We start from the raw sequence: 23,567 nt of genomic DNA, 5'->3' as shown, positions 1-23,567 counted from the left end.
TCCACCACATCAATGCTTCGATCTAGAACCCGAAGGCACTTCTTTAATTGGGATACATGGAACAGATTGTGCACCACAGACAATGTTTCGGGTAGTTGGAGTCGGTATGCCACTGGTCCACATTGTTCAATAATAGGAAACGAACCAATGTATCGAGGTGCAAGCTTTCCTTTTACACCAAAACGGGTCATACCCTTCATTGGTGATAGTTTCAGGTACACATAATCTTCGATTTGAAAGTACAAGGGTTGGCGTCATTTGTCTTCATAACTCTTTTGTCGAGCTTGTGCCTCTTTCAAGTTATGTATGATTCGTTGAACCTTTTCTTCCATCTCTTTAACCAGGTCAGACCTGAACAACCACCTTTCTCCTGACTCAGACCAATTCAAGGGGGTACGACATCGTCGTCCATACAATGCTTCAAATGGTGCCATCCTAATACTTTCTTAATAACTATTGTTATATGAAACTCTGCCAATGGTAAACATTAATCCTATTTTTGTGGGAATTCCAGAACGCATGCCCGCAACATGTCTTCAAGTACTTGATTCACTCTCTCAGTCTGTCCAATTGTTTGAGGGTGATATGCCAAACTATGGAGCAACTTAGTCCCAGGGATTTATGTAGTTCTTCCCAAAACTTGGATACAAATTGCGGTCCGCGGTCCGATACTATGGTCTTTGGAATTCCGTGCAAACTGAGAATACAGGCAATATATACCTAGGTATAGGTGAGGACTGGATAGGATGTCTTGACCGGTAGAAAATGGGCTATTTTTGTAAGTCGATCAATTATAACCCAGATAGAGTCAAAACCTTTAGCCATCCTAGGTAATCCCACAATGAAGTCCATGCTAATGTCCTGCCATTTCCAAGTTGGGATGGGCAAAGATTGCAGTGGACCAGCAGTCTTCATATGTATGGCTTTGACACGTCTACAGGTGTCACATCTCGCCACATAGCGTGCAATCTCAATCTTCATTTTTGTCCACCAATAATGTTGCTTTAAATCTTGATACATCTTAGTGCTTCCGGGATGAATGGAATATCGACTAAGATGAGCTTCATCCAAAATTTGCTGGCAGACTTCATCATACTTAGGCACAACTATGCGGTCATTAAACCATATTATGCCTTGATCATCCTTTCTAAAGCAATTAGCTTCGCTGGCTTCTATTTCCTCATGAATATGTTTCATACCCTTATCATTTCTTTGGGCATCAATAATTCTTTGCAGAAGAATCAACTCAAGCTTCAATTGGGTCAAGGTTCCATGTTGAATCATTCCCAGGTTTAACTTCTCCATGTCTTGACATATGTGATGTCAGGGGTTCTCAGCGTAAGACAATGGTAGGAAGCCTTGCGAATTAGTGCATCTGCCACCACATTGGCCTTTCCTGGGTGATAATGGATTTCTAAATCATAATCCTTAATCAGCTCAAGCCATCTTCTCTGCCTCATGTTTAGTTCTGACTGGGTAAAAATATACTATAGAGTTTTATGATCTGTATATATATGGCAGATATTTCCCAGCAGATAATGACGCCATATTTTAAGGGCATGAACCACATCAGCTAATTCCAAGTCATGAGTTGGATAATGCTCCTCATGCCAACGCAACTGTCTTGAAGCATATGCTATAACTCGGCCCTCCTGCATTAAGACACATCCGAGGCCACTGCCCGATGCGTCACAGTACACATCAAAAGGCTTTTCAATATCCGGTTGAGCTAATACCGGAGCAGTGGTCAACAATACCTTCAGCTGCTCGAAGACTTTGTTACATCTTGAGGACCAGTTAAATTTTGTATCATTCTTCAATAGACTTGTGATTGATTTCACAATCTTGGAGAAATCCGGAATAAATCTGCGGTAATAGCCAGCCAGTCCTAGGAAACTTCGAACTTGATGTACAGTGGTTGGTGGTTTCCACTCTAGAATATCCTTGACCTTGTTGTGGTCAACTGTAATCCCCTTTGCGGTCTATACATGTCCCAAAAATTGGATTTCTTCCAACCGAAATGCACATTTGCTGAATTTAGCATATAATTGGTGTTCCCTTAAGCGCGTTAACACGATCTGTAAATGTTTAGCATGCTTTTCTTCATTCTTGGAATAGATCAAGATATCATCAATGAAGACCACCACAAATTTATCTAACTCGGGCATAAACACCGAGTTCATTAGATATGTGAAGTGGGCTGGAGCATTTGTCAATCCGAAGGACATAACCAAATATTCAAATAATCCATACCGCGTAGTAAATGCGGTCTTGGTATATCTTCGGGTCGAATACAGATCTGATAATAACCTGACCTGAGGTAAATCTTGGAAAATACCCGAGCTCCAGTAAGTTGATCGAACAAGATATCGATCCGAGAAAGAGGGTACTTGTTCTTGATAGTGACCTCATTAAGGGGTCTGTAGTCCACGCATATTCGAAGTGTTTGATCCTTCTTATTGACGAAAATTGCGGGACATCCCTAGGGTGATGAACTGGGCCGAATGAATCCCTTCTCAAGAAAGTCTTGTAACTGAGTCTTGAGCTCCGCCAATTCATTTGGTGGCATCCGGTACGACCTTCTAGAAATAGGAGCTGTACCGGGCTTCAGTTCGACCTTTCTGGAGGCAATCCAGGCAAATCTTCAAGAAAGACATGCGGAAATTCACATACTACCGGAATATCCTAGAGTTCTGGCATGACAGCTTCATAGACCCGTCCAAATGGTTTGGCTGGAATAGCTACAGGGATGGACAAGAGAACCTCTTCATGGCCATGGCTCAACTTGATAGTCCTTAAGTCAGTGTTGAGGATAGCTTTATGGTGGGCTAACCAATTCATGCCTAGAATTACATCTATGTCTTGGCCCTTTAAAACAATCATGTTGGTGGGAAAGTCCCGTTCAGCCAATATTACTGGCACATGGAAGACTACTTCCTTAGTAAATATTTGTCCCCCTAGGTGAATGCATAATAAATCCTTCCCTTGATTCAGTGCTAGGAATGCAATGCTTTTCCACAAATTTCTTGCTTATGAATGTATGTGAAGCACCAGAATCAAAGAGAATAACTGCTGGGTGATTGGCTACAAGGAACGTACCCATCATTATTGGCTCTCCTTCCTGTGTAGTGGCCACTTGAGTATAATAAATTCGTCCAGTCTTCTTGACATTTTTGCCCGCCGAATTATTAGCCATGTTCCCTTTGCCTTGATTGGAGCTCCCAGAGTTCTGTTGATTGTTGAACTTATTCTACTTCGGATATGGACAGTCTTTGATAAAATGAGTAGACTTTCCACAGTTGAAGGAGCCAGTGGAGGAACTAGCGAGGGTGGGGAAACGAGCACCAGGGGCACTCGGCTGATTTGTAGAAGTGAAGGCAGTGGTAGGACGAATGAAAATAGACTGTTTGAATGGATAGGAGGGTGGACAAGGCGAAGAACGGTTCTGATTAAAAGGTCGGATTACCAACCTGGTTCGCTTCTCAGGTCCCTGATTAGACCTGTCACCTCCAAATCCCTTTGATTTACCCTGACCTGTGTTCTTGGCTTCTACTACCAGCGCTTGTGCTGACAGCTCTACTGTAAGTAAGATCCAGAGAGGTGGCCATTTTTCGTTGAAGCTGGTCGTTGAGTCCTCTCATGAAGCAATTCTTCTTCTTCAGGTCAGTGTTTACTTGGTCAATAGCATATTGAGATACATGATTTAACTTGTTGAGATACTGCATCACAGTATCTCCTCCTTGTTTTAGTCGAATAAACTCCTCTTGTTTCATGTGAAGCACTCCCTCTGGAACATAGTGTTCATGGAATGCTAGCTTAAATTCTTCCCAAGTAACCTGATGTCCGGCTGGTTGAACTGCTACAAAATTTCCCCACCAGGTACTGGCAGGGCCTCTCAATTATTGGGCGACGAACAACGACTTTTGTGTTTCTGTGCAACGGACCAATCCGAACTTTTGCTCCATTACCCTTATCCACTCATCAGTTTCAAGAGGGTCTTTAGCTTTAACAAAGAGCGGAGGACACGTTTCAGAGAATTCCAGATACGAGGTTTCACGCGGTCCCCGTGGAGGAGCTCTTCCACCATGCTGCTGGAATTGATTACCTGCCATCTCACGTAAGAAGCGGGTATTATCTGCAGTAGCATTGACCAAGGTAGCGATAGCCTCAGCTAGTGTTGGTGGTACAGATGGCGGATTAGGAGTATCTTCCCGACCACGGGAAGTCCCCGCACCGTCGTGTGCACGAGTCCGTAATGGAATCTGAGGCATAGAAACATTTGGGAAAAATATAACATGCCGATACACACCATCATTTTACATTACCAAAATGTAATGGTACAGACTCAAGTGTACAACATGACTTCATTACTTATTTTACATAGGTATAGTTTCTAAACTATACTAGTCTAGTCTTCGTTGTCCTTGGTTTCTTCATTTCCTGTTGTGGGAGACCGATCTTCAGCCAGGTTCATGGAAGGAGGCCTAGAAAGGTCCAAATGACCCACAAATATTTGCTTTATGTATACTTAAATCGTATAAATACGGGTAAACAGGGTCTCTGATATTTCATAGAAATTGTTTGTTACGTCTGAATCCGAAGAAACTAATTCTGTATGGAGAAACAAAATATCTCTCATTTCCGATGCGAATAGATTTTTTTGAATTTCGAAATAAAGGTTCTTGTCTTGTGGGGAACGATGCACAACTTTTTGGAATCCTGTACCAACAGGTATAATCCCCCTAGAACTACGTTTTCTTTCAGACCTTTCAATCAATCAATACGACCTCGTAGGGCAGCTTTTGCTAAAACTCGAGCAGTTTCTTGAAAACTTGCTTCAGATATAAAAGTTCGGGTATTCAGGGAAGCCCTTGTTATTCCCAATAAGATTGTCCGATAATAGATCGATTCATCTAAAGCCCACCCTGCTCGTTCCGCTCGCAATAGTCCTATTAATTCCCAAGGTAAAAAAACATTAGACATTCCATCTTTGGAAACCCCTACTTTTGATGTTACTTGGCGTATAATAATCTCTATATGTCTATTATGGATCTGTACCTCATAGGATCGATAAACCTTTTGGATCTTATTAACCAAAGAGATGCGACTTTGGGTTATGGTTATCTCAGCTCCAATCAAGAATCCCTAGGGTACCCCAAGAATTCTTGGTATACATTCATTCCAATCCTCAATTCTCCTTTCGAGATTCGGCGATAATGAATCAATTGAACGCGCTTCGAAGATTTGTTCTACTTTTGGAAGACCTTGCATTATATCACTGGATCTCGATTTTTCATATATAAATGTAGCTAACCTATCTCCTTTGTAAAGGATTTTTCCATAATGACCATGAACAGTTGCTCCTATAGTGGCCAAATAAGGCTTAGCTGCTCTTAGAACAAAGGAGTCCATATTAACAATGAAAATTTGACAAGATTTTTTTATGTGTAATTTAAATAGACATAAATTTTCACAAATAAATTGTCCAAGGTGAATTATTGCTAATGTCTCTTCCCATGGGTCATGATGGAGAAAGTGCCAATTCAAATGGAATGGCTCCAACATGATGTTACTGTCAAAATTTGAAATCCTTTTATTTTCGTGTATTAAAGAGTATTTAAGTCCTTGAAATAATTGGAAGGTTTGTTTCAAATTGTCAAGGAACAAATATTTTTTAACAAGATCTGATTATCCGTTAATAAATAGTAAGATGAAGAAAAATTCGATATACTAGGTACAATAACGCCTAAGAGCCCAAAAATATCTCGAATAGGAATTCTAGGATTCGATTCTTTTACCGCATTGGGATATTTAGAATTCTTGAATAAACCAATTCGAGAATAGTTGGATGCCAACAAAATCATCAAAGATGGATATTCTTTATTTCAATTCAACAAGGTGCCAATAACTTCTTGATGTTGGCTAAGTGATTGAATCCTCGCCTTGGAATAAAAGGAATTGGTATTGTTGCGATCTAACATATTATTGGGAATCAATCCTACACTTGTCCTATCATACCTTCTTCGTGTATACAAAATAGTAGACTTGACTAACTCAATTCTTAGGAAATCGCGAATTAGATCATTTGTTCTTACCTCAACAAGAGAATCACGAGCTCCCTCTATTCTTCTTGTTCCCAATTCACTATTAAGCAATTTCAAACGAATTGACTATTCGTGTGATAAATTCTTTGAGTTAACTTGTTATTTTCATGAGAAATAAAATTGACAAGTCGAAGTTGGAGATTATCCTCTTCTTGCAGGAGATCCTGCGGGAAAAGTGTTGCTAAATTTATCCCTTCATCTGTTTCATATGCGACTGCCGGTCGAACGGAAACAAAATACTTCTCCTTGCTTTTGACAATTTTTTCCTTTGAACATAAACCCATTTTTTCCTTTTTTTTATTCCTTAGAATCTGTTTTTCTCTTTCTAGTGGTATCAAACTGCCACCTAATATCTTATCCGCCTCTTCAGGAAAATGAATATCTCTGGAAAAGATTTTGAGTTCTGTATGGCTTTTTTCTCTTCACTCGGACCAATCCACCTAGTCGACTTCTTGTATTTTTTGTGAGTTGTATATCGACTCCAATAATACTATTGTCAAGTACCTTTAGGGATGAGGATCTCGGCAAGATATGCAGATCTTGAAGAATGAAAAAAGTCGATCTACTTCTTTTTGGTATTTTAGACTAAATTCTTTTGTTCCTTGATGCTCAATAAAACCCTCTTTTTTAAGATAGAATCTTCCTCTGGGCTCCCATATTCGTCTTCTAAGTCATCCTCTGAGTCTTCTTCTGAGTCTTCTTCTAAAGTCCCATATTCCTTCTCTAAGCCATCTTCAGAGCTCCCATATTCTTCTTCTGATTCTTCCTCTAGGATTTCATATTCGCCCTCTCCCTCTCGAGTCCTATATTTGTTCTCTAGGCTCCCATATTCTTCCTCTAAGTCTTTCTCTAGAGTCCTATATTCGTCCTCTAGGATCCCATATTCATCTTCTAGGGTTTCATATTTCTCCTATAGAGTCCTATATTCGTCTTCTAGGATTTTATATTCGCCTTCTCCCTCTTGGGTCCTATATTTGTTCTTTTGGGCTCTCATATTCGTAATTGTACCCCCCCTAAGTTCGGCACGAGAGTAACTAGGTTTGGCGATGCTGGATTTTGAGAATCCATACCATAGTTCTACCCTCAAACTAGGGATTGTTTTGTGGGCAGTGGCCCAAACGGCTACCAATAGGGATGAGATAGTGTTTCCTTATTCTTTTATTAACTTAAATCAATTTGATTTGAGAATTTAAAACTACGAGACTAAGATGTTAGAAATCTTTGTAGCCAAAGGTCCCTAAGGGGCATTCTTTTCTAAATCTAAGATTGAAGAAGGGACTTTGCAAAGAAATAGAAAGACTTCCTAATTATCATACATTTTATTTATCGTACATCTTACCACATACACTTTATCGTACATCTTACTGCATACACTTCGTACATCTTATGCTACCTACATACACTAAAGTAAAGGCTACTGATTTTGACGAGAATTAGATTGAATAGGCTGATCAAAAATCAATTTTTGGATTGTGGATAAGACCTCCTTACTCTTTCATATCAGGACGGCGGGTTCATTCTCATAAAGTTCAGGGGTGTTTTTGCAAGACGCGCGAGCCGAAGGGGTATTCTTTGCTCTGGGTCGTTCGATCATCAATCGAGGGCCCAGATTAGATTTAACTTATACAGAACCAGTGTGCAACAGGAGTCGTCGGATCGTGGATGAAGGTCTCCGATTTAAAACCACTCGTTCACACCGCATACGACCGATCTAGATCTGATGGTTAGCAGATATACCGGCCAAACGGGTGTGCAACTTCTAATCTCCACTGTCGCCTCAGGATCCAACGGCCACGACCACGTCCACCAACTTCGGTCGCCGGGCTCACCCACCGGGGCGACGCCATGGCCGGAGTACGCGCCTCCGGCGATTTCTACGGCTATCCTCCAATCCGCCCTATGGTACATGTAGAGTATGATAGTGCAAAGGTGATAGGGGCATGCTCACCGAGGTACGTGACAGAGATACAGCGGCACACAGCGAAGGGCAGATCCACGGTGGTGGTGCGATGACGGCGAGAAAATCACCTGGTCTCGATGCACCGCAACCCCTCCAAGGCCACGAACGCGCTCCCTAAGGTCCAATGCATTGCCCCAACTCCACACCGAAACCCCAACAATGGCGCCGAGAAGTTCATGACGACGGCTGCACTCCACGCCCTCCGCTGCTCGCGCCGAGTCACTCCTGACGAGGTTCCAAAGGCTTGGTGGGCCGGTTGTCGGAAAAACGGCACATCCGATGTTTTTCTGTTTCTTCCTTTTTTTTCTTTTTCTTTTTATTTATTTCATTTTAAATTCCGTACTAAATCTTCAAATTCCAGTATTTAAATTCAAATTCTAGTTGTGGATCCATCATAGAGGTTAAGTGCACAATTAAAATAAACAAGTTATCAGTATGAAATGGTATATTTATTTATATCTTTTTCTTCCATTGTGTATAGGGTTTTCCTTCCTCTCCTCTTTTGTTTTCTAATTCATTTCCAAATTCTAGATTTTAAATTAGGTTTAATCCCCATTTCAACACTAGTATATTTTTATTACTATTATCATTATTAGTAAATGCACAAACATTTAAACTCCAACATGATGCATCGAAAGGGTGTATATATTAATCATCCTATTCTGTTTCATAATAAAATAGAAAAAAGAAATAGAGTTCTTTTCTAGTATTACTCCTCATTAGGATGTATATATTAATCATCCTATTTTTAATATATATTAATCATCCTATTTTAATTAGGTTCTAATCCAATTAGTAGTAACTATTTTCTTTTTTATTTAATAGTCTCTGACTATCATTAAATAAAGGGTAGAGCAATTTTTTTTCTAGACATTCTAGAGAAAGTGAGACAAAGTGAAGCTGTAATACCCAAATTATAAGACTTATAAAAGAGTTGAATCTCCTTATGTGATTTGCCATCTACTTTTTGAGACATGTGCATAATCATAGTTAAGAGGAAATAATCCCTTATTAAAATCCAAATAAGCCATCATCATGTTGGAGTTTTGTTTGGTTGTGCAGTTAATAAAAAGAACAATAATATGAATAAAAATATAATAATAATGAGATGAGGATTTGAGGTAAAACCTAAATTGAAATTTGATTTGAAAATAGAAAAGAAAGAGTATAAAACATACATAAAATATCCATAAAATGTATCGTTAAAATTAGTACTTTGATTGCGCAACATAATCTGAGGATAAATTTGCCTCAAGATTTGGATTCAAATTGGAATTTAAGTTTGAATTTAGAAATAAAGAAAAGAAAATAGAAAATAAAGAGAAAAGAAGAAAGAAAAAAGGAAAACTAGCGATGGACCCAATTCCCTGCTCGGCCCACCTAACCGCTTCTCTGTACAACCCATCTAACCAAGCGGCGCCGACACATGGGGCCCACAGTGCAGCCGCACTCTCGCGCTCGCTCCTTACCCTTTCGCTGGTTTGCGGGCCTGCGCGGCAGATACCTCTCGCCACACCTCACTCTCTTACGTGTGGACCCGAGTCGTCAGCACCTCCCTGAACCACCACACCGACGATGGCGGGTCGTCGCGTGAACTCCGTGCTTCCGTGCTGACCAACTCCCCTGCGCATAAAATGAGTTGCGTCGTGTCCCTTCCATCCCTTAACCTGGCGCGCGTCAACCAAGGGGGGGGGGGGTTGAGAGAGAGAGACATCCAGAATATGTGGTGACCGATCGGGTGGGTCGTCGTCTCCAACGCCGTCCATCGCGCTCGACACCGAATTGGAGTATTGCTGAAAGTCACCTAGAGGGGGGTGAATAGGCGAAACCTGAAATTTATTAATTTAAACACACACTACAAGCCGAGGGTTAGCGTTAGGATTAAATTCAAGTCCGAAAGAGAGGGGAAAACAAATCAACAAGAATCAAGGCGAGTGAACACAGTGATTTGTTTTACCGAGGTTCGATTCTAAAGAACCTAGTCCTTGTTGATGAGGTCACAAAGACCGGGTCTATTTCAACCCTTTCCCTCTCAAAGGTCACTTAGACTGATTGAGTTTTCTCCTTAATCAATCGGGCCACTAAGACCCCGCAAGGACCACCACACACTTAGGTGTCTCTTGCTTTGATTACAAGTTACTTGAGAACAAGAATGAGAAAGAAGAAAGGCAACCCAAGAAACAAGAGCGCAAAAGAACACGAACACACTCTCTCACAAGTCACTAAATGTTTGAGTTGAATTCTAGGCTTGGAGAGGGTTTGATCTTTGGAAATGTTTCTTGGAGTGAATGCACTAGATCTTGTATTGAATGTGATCTCTAAAAAACTTGGATGCCAAAGGTTGTGGTGGTTGGGGGGTATTTATAGCCCCCAACCACTTTGGTAGCCGTTGGAGAGGCTGCTGGTGATGGGCGCACCGGATAGTCTGGTGCGCCACCGGACAGGCACTGTTCCTTATCCGGTGCGCCGCCATGCCACCCAACCGTTAGGGTTTGGAGCCGGTTGACCGTTGGAGGCCTTGTCCTCTTGCGGCATTGTTGGGGCAAAGGCGAAGACGCTACCCTTCGCGTGAAGCCTTCTTCGCGTCGCTACATCAACGAACGCGTGACGACTGGCGCGGTTGCCCTTCGTCCTCTCCATCGCAAGACGAAGGCCAGACCCCGATGAAGTCCGCTGGTCCCGCGTCCCTCATCTCGCCTGGAGGCCCACGTGGAATTCGGCCCACTGTAACGGCCCCCGTGTGGACAGGCAAGTTACGAGCCTCATCTGTAATAGCTTTTCTGTAATGACGGTCTGTAACCCTCCTTTATGGGAATATTCTAGGGATAATTCAGGTACCCGAGGACATAACCGTCCTTGTCTTGGGACGTTTGACACTCGGGTACCTATAAATACCCCCGTACCGTGCCCTTGAGAGGCCAGATTAATAGAGCTATTGCCTTTCATCATTGAACTTTGTGTACACTCTCACCACTCTCCCGTTGGATCAACTTGCCCGAGAGAGCAAGTTTCAACATTTGGCGCCCACCGTTCGTGCTACGAACAAACCACCCGCGATGGCACCCAAGAGAGCTAGTTCGAAGGCAGCCCCATCCATCAACGAAGCAGCAAAGGTAGCGCTGCTAGCCGAGAAAAAGGGCAAGGCCCTCGCAGATAACACCCCCCAAGAATCCTGCGAAGACGAAGCTCTCAGCAAGAGACAGCGCAACGAACAACCCACTCCCGAAGGCACCCTACGCACCTGCAGCTCTGGAGGCACTACAGGAAACGCCTAAATTTTCGTGGGCCAAAAACCCACGAAAATAAGCCTAAACCGACAAAAATAGCATATTTTCGTCGGCAGGCCGACGAAAATAGCCGCCGAAAATAAGTTCGACGAAAATAGGCAACTATTTGCGTCGGTACCGACGAAAAATACCTATTTTCGTTGGCTTTTCAAAGGCCGACGAAAAAAGTTGGTCGACTGACCATTTTCGTGGGCACGGTGGTGGCCGACGAAAATACGTGCCAGGCTATTTTCGTCGGCCAGGTGATGGCCGACGAAAATATGTTCCCAGGATATTTTCGTCGACCACCACCTAGGCCGACGAAAATTGATGGTTCCCCCCCAAAAACAGATTTTTCTGCACCTTTTATTAATTCACAGCAAAATACACAATATCACAATTCACATATACAAATTCACAAGAAAAATACACAATTCACAAAACACATTCACATATACATAAATAGTCCATAGTCCATTCAAATAAGTCCATAAGTCCATTGTCCATTCAAATACACAATTCACAAAACACACTCACTACTCACTACTCACTACTCACTGCGGCGGGCTGTGGGAGTTTTGGCCACTCCCTCCTCCGCCACCAGGAAGGTGGCCACTCCCTCCAGAACCATGGACGAGGAAGTCTGGAACGTTACAGCACCCTCTGATCCATGAGCATGTGACGCTGAACCCTGCAATTCATCAATCATTCAAATAAGGCTGTGTTTTGCTATCCCTATACCTATACATTGTTGTGTTTGCTCAATATTTGCATAAAACTAAACATGGAATGTCACCTGTGATCCATTGTAATGCCCAAAAATGGATACCATGTGTATATAGTTGATATTCTTATTTTATGTGCCATACTTGTGTCATAAAAAGAGCATACATATAATTAAGAGGAATTAATTAAAACAAGTGATACCAAAATAAAATAAAGTGCATTTTGTTGGAGTTGTATATGTTTGTGCAGTAAATAAAATAACAAGGATAATAATAATAAGATAATAATTATTTGAAGTTGGAGTAAACCCTAAATTGAAATTAGGATTTGGAATAAGAAAAAAAAGAAGGGATAAAAAAATAATATATATAAATAAATATCTTTGGACTTGGTATTTTAATTGCGCAAATATAATTTGTAATTACTGAGCCACAAGGTTTGAATCTGCATTCGAATTCAAATTGAATTTAGAAATAGAGAAAAGGAAATAAAAGATAAAAAGATAAAAAAAAAACCTACTTGGGCCGGCTTGCTTCTTTCAGCCCACTTCCCCCTTTACTCACGCACAGCCCAGGATCCGTTGCCTGCGCGTGTCGTCACACTGGTGGGTGGGCCCCACTGGTCACCTACACAGCCGTGTGCGCATGCCGGCTAGCGCTGCACCGCTGACCCACGTGCCAGCTACAACTGACTCGCGCGTTCCTGCCTAACTCGCTTACATGCGGGCCCGGGAGGTCAGGAGCACCCTCTTCACTCGACCGCAACAGATCCGCGCTGTTCTTCCGCCTGGGAGCTCGGTCGCGCTCCACCCGATCTCAACCGAGCGCCGCGGTCGCCTCCATGGAATCCACGCCCAACGACATCCGTGCATGGCGCGGCCTTCTGACCTTAAGGATCGGGCGCCACCACTCGACGATTGGCAATCTGAGACCCTTCCTTTTTGCCCGGACCACTTGAGTGCCATACCTGTTGCTTGGAAACCGAAGCCTTAAGCTAGTGCCGAGACACCATTGCTGATCTGCGCCCCTCCTGGCTATCCTATCGAGAATCCGAGCCACCATGAGCAGATCACCTCATGTTCACCAATCAGAGTGGGAGTTGAATGGGCGCGGGCCGCTCTGCGCCGTCGACCTACGTCCTGGTCACCGTGATGGCTTCGAAGTTAGACCTGGGAACTCCACAGTGTGTCTAGGATGGCTCCTGTGGCCGTGGCGGGGTGGATCGACCATTGTGGCCGCACCAATTGCTCGCTGAATCTTGGACTCCACCGTGAATTCCCCTCGCCCGTGGGCAGGCTCCTCCGCAATCTCTTGCAGGTGAGAAACCCTTCCATGTTGTCTGTCACGTCCTTCCCTGCGTATAGCTTTTCGGAATCGAGGTTTGGGCATCGGGCGCACTGGCCACCGGCGCCGCCGCCGGGCGGATTGTTTGACGCCGCCGTAATTCGCGAAAGCAGGACCGCCGCCGCTGCTGCTGGGTGGTAGTCGATAGGCTCGGGGCCATTGGATCCGACTTGTACGGCCAGGATCAGATCGCGCCCTTGGTATTTCCCTACCGCACAGATGTAGATCAACGGTCACGATTGAGCGCAGGATACCTCTTCGGTCTAAGTGGCCATAGCCGTAAATCTAGAATCCAAGGGTTGAGTGTTGATCTCAGTAAGTCAGAATTGGAGCCGTTGATCTCTGATCTGAGGCACTGAATCGCGCATGCCGATTCGTTTTGGGTACATCTAATCTGGGCCCTCGGTTCTGGATCGAGCGGCCGAGATTGACTCATACCCTTTCGCGTGCGTTTCTTTCAAAAGAGCCCCTGAGTAAATTGGAATTCAACCCGCAGTCCTAGGTCAGGGACGCCTGTGTCTGGGATTTATTTGCGCCAGAGTCCCTGCCCTTTTATGAATTTGAGGCCCAGTCCAGAACCCATTTAATTTGAATAAATGAAATAGAAAATGGATTTTTAATATGAAAATAATTACTAGAACTTAATAAATTCATAGAAAATTCATACTAACTCCAAATTAATCCATTCTAGTTCCTAAAATTTTGTAATTTTATTCTTTAGCACTTAGTGTCTATGTTTTGTCATGACAACAGTAATAAAATTAATCCCACACTTAATCCTATTTTAAACACATAAAACCTTTGAAAATTCATAACTTACATTCTATAACTCCAAAAATTATGATTCCTGTTCCTAGGATTTTATTTTAATGTGTAGATTATTACTGTGTATTTTGTTTATATGTTTGGTGTAATGTTAATTTCTCCATATGCACTGTGCTTGTTTGTATTGTGGCGAGTAGAAGAGCCCGTGACCGAGGATCCTGGTGAGCAGCAGGTTGAAGTAGCTGAGCAGGAGCTCATTGAAGGCAAGTTGTGCCCTTGACCACTTTTTACCCAATAATGTTCTTTAATATCACTTATCCATGCATAGGTTAATTTTGATGGGACCCAATAGGTCACCCTAGATTGTTTATCTCATTACCTTGTTTACCCCTGAATCACTTGGGTAGTTTGCTATTGCTTTATATGGTTTTGGGATAATCATTTATCACCTCTATGTTCCAATTCTTGTTGTTATTCTGTTTATGTTCATGTTGTTATCATTAATGTTAATTGGAACATAGAGCTTAACTTGAGAACCACGTGCCACCACAAGGGTTTAATGGGACGCCCTTGGCTGATTAACTAGGAAAGCTAGTGGAAGACTACCTTACCCGAAAGGGGCAAGGGCAGTAGGGGAGAGGTCAGTGCGGGGAGGTCCCTGGTTGATTTTGCTCCGATGGCGGTCAGCCAGGAACCCTGTACTGGATCTTCCCATAAACTGTAGCGGGTTTTCGGAAGCTAGTGGAACTTTGTAAAGGCCTCGTAGTGTTGCCCTGCCGCGCTTCCTAGGTAGAGGTGTATGGGATTCATGACCCCTTGGCAGATGGGTAACATGACTTGTGGGTAAAGGGTACAACCTCTGCAGAGTGTAAAACTGGTATACTAGCCGAGCTCACGGTCATGAGCAGCTCAGGACTCTCTGATGTTTAAATTATGGAACTTAAATTCAATTTGGTCATTTGCATTGCATGGGCTTATTATTAATTTTGTTCTATTACTTTACTTAAGGTTTGGTATTTACTTACACTTAGTAACTGCTAATAAAATTTTGACCAACTACTTAAAAGCAATGCTCAGCTTTAACCCCTATCATTGATCAGCCTTACACTTCACATGAGCTCCCACCTTTGGTGAGTTCATGTCACATTATTCCCCACAACTTGTTGAGCGATGATCATGTGTGAGCTCACCCTTGCTGTCTCACACCCCCCCCCACAGGAGATGATCAGGTGGTTCAGGAGGAGCCGCCTAACGCTGAGGAGTTCGATCTGATCTAGGTGGCGTTTCCCAGTCGACATTGGCGCCGACGATCCTTAGTTCGTTTTATATTTATCTCTTATTTTGTAATAAGTCTTCCGCTATGTAATAAATACTCTGATGATTTATGACATTTATCTCTATACACTCTGTTATTATATATGTTGTCTTCTTGGCGCATGTATGAGATGCACCCGGCTTTGTCCTTTAAAACCGGGTGTTACAGAAGTGGTATCAGAGGAAATGTTGACTGTAGGACGAAACCTAGATAGAAATGGACAAACCTTTCCTACTTACCTTACTTTGATTCATTCCATACTCATCTCATCTTGATCTTGTCTCATCTTTTGCTATTCTACTCCGGTTACTCTTATCTTTTCTACTCTAAGACAAGATGGATTTCACACCTTGGAATCCTACCACTATGATATTTTTAAGAGATAGAGAACCCAAGACAAAAATCGAAACTATTTTCTATATTTAAAAATGTTGTTTGAATTGTGCTGATGTTAAATGTCTGATTTGCTTCTTTGAATGATTGAATTATTATAGATGGACATCTTAGCATGTACCACCATAAGGTAATGAATTAGCTTTAGTAGATGACACACTAATCTACTTAGATAATAAATCCCCCACAGTAACATTCCTCGTAATTACTCACCTTGTCTACAATTCTTCCTTTCTTACCCTGTGTTTCTAACCCAGATGGACTACCCCTATAGTGTTAGAAGAGAGCAGTATAGGCTTGATCCTTGGTATGTCACGGTTAAGAAAGGTAAAGACAGTTTATACACTATGCTAAAGGAACCGTAGAACTCACCAGTTCTAAAGGATAAAGTTTTGAAGTTGAAGTTGCAGTAACTACCACCATCAGACTAGCGGCATTCTTAGTAGATGAGAAGTTTTTGGGTGACAACATCCGGGTGGTTAGAGATTTTCCGGATGTCTTTCCAGAGGAGTTACCAGGGATGCCACCTGATAGAGAAGTTGAGTTTGTTATTGACCTCTTACCTGGAACCGCCCCTATTTCTAAACGGCCATATAGGATGTCCGTAGAGGAGTTGAAGGAACTTAAGAAGCAGTTAACTGAGTTACAAGAGGCCGGGTACATTCGTCCGAGTTCCTCACCATGGGGAGCGCCGGTCTTGTTTGTACAGAAGAAGGATGGATCGCAGCGGATGTGTGTGGATTATAGATCTCTTAATGATGTTACAGTGAAGAACAAGTATCCGTTGCCCCGTATTGAGGATTTATTTGATCAGATGCGAGGTGCTAGAGTATTCTCGAAGATTGATCTCCGCTCCGGTTACCATCAGATGAGGATTAGACCATCGGATATTCCTAAGACAGCTTTCTCGACGAGATATGGATTATATGAGTTTACTGTTATGTCATTTGGATTAACCAATGCACCAGCTTATTTTATGAACTTGATGAACAAGGTGTTTATGGAGTATTTGGACAGATTCGTCATGGTATTCATCGACGATATTCTTATTTATTCTCAGAGTGATAGTGATCACGAGGAACATCTGAGGATGGTGCTACAGAAGCTACGAGATAATCAACTATATGCCAAGTTCAGCAAGTGCGAGTTTTGGATTGGCGAGGTGCCATTTCTTGGTCATATCATTTCTAATGGAGGAATAGCAGTGGATCCTGCTAAGGTTAAGGAGATAATGGAGTGGAGAGTACCCACTACAGTTACCGAGATTCGGAGTTTCTTGGGATTAGCAGGTTATTATCGGAGATTTATTGAAGGATTTTCTAAAATTGCTAAGCCTATGACTTCGCTTTTGGAGAAAGGAAAAGAATTTAAGTGGGACGAGAAGTGTCAAAACAGCTTTGATCTATTGAAGAAGAAGTTGATGTCGCCACCAGTATTGGTTATGCCAGATCTACAGAAAGGATTTGATATCTATTGTGATGCATGTGGCCAAGGCTTAGGATGTGTGCTTATGCAAGAAGGACATGTGATTGCTTATGCATCTCGTCAGTTGCGGAAACATGAATTGAACTACCCCACTCATGACTTGGAATTGGCAGCAGTTGTGCATGCACTTAAGATTTGGAGACATTACATTATGGGGACCAAGTGCCAAGTATATACGGATCATAAGAGTTTGAAGTATATATTCACTCAGAAGGATCTCAACCTTAGGCAACGTCGTTGGTTGGAGCTTATAAAGGATTATGATTTGGAGATTCACTATCACCCGGGCAAGGCTAATTTGGTTGCAGATGCCTTGAGTCGCAAGGAGCATGTTCATTCAGCTATTGTTGCCCAGCTACCCGATGAGATTGTTGAGGACTTCAGGAGACTTAACCTGGGGATAGTTACTCATACTGAAGGAGTTACTATTGATGTGGAACCTACTTTGGAGCAAGAGATCCGCAAAGGACAAATTGGTGATGCTAAAATAAAAGAGATTAAGGATCTGATTACTGAAGGTCGAGTACCGGAATTTACGGAAGATGAGCAAGGCACTGTATGGTTCAAGGACAGAATGTGTGTTCCTGATATTAAAAGCCTTCGAGAGACTATATTGAAAGAGGCCCATGACTCGGATTATTCTATTCATCCTGGTAGTACTAAGATGTATCAGGATTTGAAGCGGAAGTATTGGTGGTATGGATTGAAAAGAGATGTAGCTGCGCATGTGGCCATGTGTGATGTATGTCAAAGAGTTAAGGCTGAACACCAGAGGCCAGCTGGACTATTGCACCCACTTAAGATACCCGAGTGGAAGTGGGAAGAGATTGGTATGGATTTTATTACTGGATTGCCTCGCACCCAGAAAGGATATGATGCTATATGGGTGATTGTGGATAGATTGACTAAAGTGGCTCACTTTATTCCTGTCAAGACTACTTATAAAGGTTCTCAGCTAGCAGAGTTATATATGGCTCGAATTGTGTGTTTACATGGAGTACCAAAGAAGATCGTGTCTGATCGAGGTTCGCAGTTTACCTCAAGATTTTGGAGAAGCTTTCATGAGAACATGAGTACAAAGTTGAATTTCAGTACAGCTTATCACCCTCAGACTGATGGACAGACTGAAAGGACTAATCAAGTATTGGAAGATATGTTGAGAGCATGTGCCCTTCAGCATGGAGGAAGTTGGGATAAAAGTCTGCCTTATGCTGAGTTCTCATATAATAATAGTTATCAGGCCAGTCTGAAGATGTCACCTTTTGAAGCCTTATATGGGAGGAAGTGCAGGACTCCTTTGTATTGGGATCAGACTGGTGAGAGACAGTTCTTTGGGCCTGAATTGATTCAAGAAGCAGAAGAACAAGTCCGTATAATTCGAGAGAATTTGAGAGTGGCTCAAACCAGGCAAAAGAGCTATGCTGATAATAGAAGGAGACCACTGGAATTTGAAGAGGGAGATTATGTGTACCTCAAGGTGTCACCACTGCGTGGAATGAAGAGATTTAAAGTTAAGGGCAAATTGTCCCCTCGCTATATTGGACCATTCTTGATCTTTAGAAGAGTTGGGGAGATGGCATACCAACTCGAGTTACCGGATAGTCTATCGGATGTGCATAATGTGTTCCATATATCTCAACTGAAGAAGTGTCTCCGTGTCCCCGAGGAACAGTTACCAATGGAAGAGCTCAGTGTTCAGGGTGATTTGACCTACACGGAATACCCGATCAAGATTTTGGATACTTTGCCTCGAGTTACAAGGAATAAAGTGACAAAGATGTGCAAAGTGCAATGGAGTCATCATGGAGGAGACGAAGCTACATGGGAAAGAGAAGAAGAGCTTCGCATAGATTTTTCCCCATCTTTTCTCTAGTCCTCCTTAAATCTCGAGGACGAGATTATTTTTAAGGGGGGTAGGATTTGTAATGCCCAAAAATGGATACCATGTGTATATAGTTGATATTCTTATTTTATGTGCCATACTTGTGTCATAAAAAGAGCATACATATAATTAAGAGGAATTAATTAAAACAAGTGATACCAAAATAAAATAAAGTGCATTTTGTTGGAGTTGTATATGTTTGTGCAGTAAATAAAATAACAAGGATAATAATAATAAGATAATAATTATTTGAAGTTGGAGTAAACCCTAAATTGAAATTAGGATTTGGAATAAGAAAAAAAAGAAGGGATAAAAAAATAATATATATAAATAAATATCTTTGGACTTGGTATTTTAATTGCGCAAATATAATTTGTAATTACTGAGCCACAAGGTTTGAATCTGCATTCGAATTCAAATTGAATTTAGAAATAGAGAAAAGGAAATAAAAGATAAAAAGATAAAAAAAAACCTACTTGGGCCGGCTTGCTTCTTTCAGCCCACTTCCCCCTTTACTCACGCACAGCCCAGGATCCGTTGCCTGCGCGTGTCGTCACACTGGTGGGTGGGCCCCACTGGTCACCTACACAGCCGTGTGCGCATGCCGGCTAGCGCTGCACCGCTGACCCACGTGCCAGCTACAACTGACTCGCGCGTTCCTGCCTAACTCGCTTACATGCGGGCCCGGGAGGTCAGGAGCACCCTCTTCACTCGACCGCAACAGATCCGCGCTGTTCTTCCGCCTGGGAGCTCGGTCGCGCTCCACCCGATCTCAACCGAGCGCCGCGGTCGCCTCCATGGAATCCACGCCCAACGACATCCGTGCATGGTGCGGCCTTCTGACCTTAAGGATCGGGCGCCACCACTCGACGATTGGCAATCTGAGACCCTTCCTTTTTGCCCGGACCACTTGAGTGCCATACCTGTTGCTTGGAAACCGAAGCCTTAAGCTAGTGCCGAGACACCATTGCTGATCTGCGCCCCTCCTGGCTATCCTATCGAGAATCCGAGCCGCCATGAGCAGATCACCTCATGTTCACCAATCAGAGTGGGAGTTGAATGGGCGCGGGCCGCTCTGCGCCGTCGACCTACGTCCTTGTCACCGTGATGGCTTCGAAGTTAGACCTGGGAACTCCACAGTGTGTCTAGGATGGCTCCTGTGGCCGTGGCGGGGTGGATCGACCATTGTGGCCGCACCAATTGCTCGCTGAATCTTGGACTCCACCGTGAATTCCCCTCGCCCGTGGGCAGGCTCCTCCGCAATCTCTTGCAGGTGAGAAACCCTTCCATGTTGTCTGTCACGTCCTTCCCTGCGTATAGCTTTTCGGAATCGAGGTTTGGGCGTCGGGCGCACTGGCCACCGGCGCCGCCGCCGGGCGGATTGTTTGACGCCGCCGTAATTCGCGAAAGCAGGACCGCTGCCGCTGCTGCTGGGTGGTAGTCGATAGGCTCGGGGCCATTGGATCCGACTTGTACGGCCAGGATCAGATCGCGCCCTTGGTATTTCCCTACCGCACAGATGTAGATCAACGGTCACGATTGAGCGCAGGATACCTCTTCGGTCTAAGTGGCCATAGCCGTAAATCTAGAATCCAAGGGTTGAGTGTTGATCTCAGTAAGTCAGAATTGGAGCCGTTGATCTCTGATCTGAGGCACTGAATCGCGCATGCCGATTCGTTTTGGGTACATCTAATCTGGGCCCTCGGTTCTGGATCGAGCGGCCGAGATTGACTCATACCCTTTCGCGTGCGTTTCTTTCAAAAGAGCCCCTGAGTAAATTGGAATTCAACCCGCAGTCCTAGGTCAGGGACGCCTGTGTCTGGGATTTATTTGCGCCAGAGTCCCTGCCCTTTTATGAATTTGAGGCCCAGTCCAGAACCCATTTAATTTGAATAAATGAAATAGAAAATGGATTTTTAATATGAAAATAATTACTAGAACTTAATAAATTCATAGAAAATTCATACTAACTCCAAATTAATCCATTCCAGTTCCTAAAATTTTGTAATTTTATTCTTTAGCACTTAGTGTCTATGTTTTGTCATGACAACAGTAATAAAATTAATCCCACACTTAATCCTATTTTAAACACATAAAACCTTTGAAAATTCATAACTTACATTCTATAACTCCAAAAATTATGATTCCTGTTCCTAGGATTTTATTTTAATGTGTAGATTATTACTGTGTATTTTGTTTATATGTTTGGTGTAATGTTAATTTCTCCATATGCACTGTGCTTGTTTGTATTGTGGCGAGTAGAAGAGCCCGTGACCGAGGATCCTGGTGAGCAGCAGGTTGAAGTAGCTGAGCAGGAGCTCATTGAAGGCAAGTTGTGCCCTTGACCACTTTTTACCCAATAATGTTCTTTAATATCACTTATCCATGCATAGGTTAATTTTGATGGGACCCAATAGGTCACCCTAGATTGTTTATCTCATTACCTTGTTTACCCCTGAATCACTTGGGTAGTTTGCTATTGCTTTATATGGTTTTGGGATAATCATTTATCACCTCTATGTTCCAATTCTTGTTGTTATTCTGTTTATGTTCATGTTGTTATCATTAATGTTAATTGGAACATAGAGCTTAACTTGAGAACCACGTGCCACCACAAGGGTTTAATGGGACGCCCTTGGCTGATTAACTAGGAAAGCTAGTGGAAGACTACCTTACCCGAAAGGGGCAAGGGCAGTAGGGGAGAGGTCAGTGCGGGGAGGTCCCTGGTTGATTTTGCTGCGATGGCGGTCAGCCAGGAACCCTGTACTGGATCTTCCCATAAACTGTAGCGGGTTTTCGGAAGCTAGTGGAACTTTGTAAAGGCCTCGTAGTGTTGCCCTGCCGCGCTTCCTAGGTAGAGGTGTATGGGATTCATGACCCCTTGGCAGATGGGTAACATGACTTGTGGGTAAAGGGTACAACCTCTGCAGAGTGTAAAACTGGTATACTAGCCGAGCTCACGGTCATGAGCAGCTCAGGACTCTCTGATGTTTAAATTATGGAACTTAAATTCAATTTGGTCATTTGCATTGCATGGGCTTATTATTAATTTTGTTCTATTACTTTACTTAAGGTTTGGTATTTACTTACACTTAGTAACTGCTAATAAAATTTTGACCAACTACTTAAAAGCAATGCTCAGCTTTAACCCCTATCATTGATCAGCCTTACACTTCACATGAGCTCCCACCTTTGGTGAGTTCATGTCACATTATTCCCCACAACTTGTTGAGCGATGATCATGTGTGAGCTCACCCTTGCTGTCTCACACCCCCCCCCCACAGGAGATGATCAGGTGGTTCAGGAGGAGCCGCCTAACGCTGAGGAGTTCGATCTGATCTAGGTGGCGTTTCCCAGTCGACATTGGCGCCGACGATCCTTAGTTCGTTTTATATTTATCTCTTATTTTGTAATAAGTCTTCCGCTATGTAATAAATACTCTGATGATTTATGACATTTATCTCTATACACTCTGTTATTATATATGTTGTCTTCTTGGCGCATGTATGAGATGCACCCGGCTTTGTCCTTTAAAACCGGGTGTTACATCCATGGTGATGAGGAGGTTGTGCATGCATCCACGGGTACTGTTGTGGTGGCCACCCCAGAGGTGGTGGCACCCACCCCGTCGGTGGCGGTGCCATCCACGCTTGAAATGGCTGAGAGCCCGCCGGTGGCTGGGAGACCGGTGGCACCCTTCCCGGGACTGGCTGCGATCCTTGGGGTGGTGGAGGCGTCCAAGTGCCTAGAGGTGCCTGCGTCCACCCAACACCGGTCCACTGTGGCTGCGACGCTGGAGCTTGTCCTGGCCACTGTCCCCATCCTTGTGCCTGCGAGCCATTTTTGATAATAAAAAAAAGTTGCTATGGAATTGAAGTGTTCAGATAGTGTTACCTGGGGAGGGCGAAAAGCGGGCAAGTTCATATCAGGGCCGAGTCGAGTAGTCATTTCCTACAAATGGATGCAACGTTATAATCGCAACATTATGTTTTGAATTCAATGACGACACGTGATGAGATAGACGAATTACCTGAAAATAAGAAGCCATATATTGCGTCAGCTGTCCAACCTGCTCTTGCGCTGCTCGAGCCTGCTCCTGTGCTACTCGAACCTGCTCCTGTGCTGCCCGAGTCTCCTCCTCCTGCTGAGCCTCTCGAGCAGACCTGGAGGAGCGAGGACTCCCTCCCAAAGACGATGCCTTCCCTTGACCTATTGTCCTGTTATACTCCACAACGCCGGTGCCAAAGGCAAACCTGCATGATACACATAGTTGAGCCATTAAGTGGACACATTCTTGTCAATGAAATCGTCGAATCAAACACAAACAC

The 23,567-nt window shown here is 43.3% G+C and overlaps 1 pseudogene; it reads right to left on the bottom strand.

Moving 5' to 3' along the window:
- Window positions 1-4,528: 4,528 nt before the first annotated feature.
- Window positions 4,529-7,098, bottom strand: LOC118473068 (DNA-directed RNA polymerase subunit beta''-like; annotated as a pseudogene).
- Window positions 7,099-23,567: the final 16,469 nt, after the last annotated feature.

The sequence above is a fragment of the Zea mays genome, chromosome 1 (assembly GCF_902167145.1).
Source record: "Zea mays cultivar B73 chromosome 1, Zm-B73-REFERENCE-NAM-5.0, whole genome shotgun sequence".
Classification (NCBI taxonomy): Eukaryota; Viridiplantae; Streptophyta; class Magnoliopsida; order Poales; family Poaceae; genus Zea; species Zea mays.
This window is presented reverse-complemented; position numbering and strand designations above follow the sequence as displayed.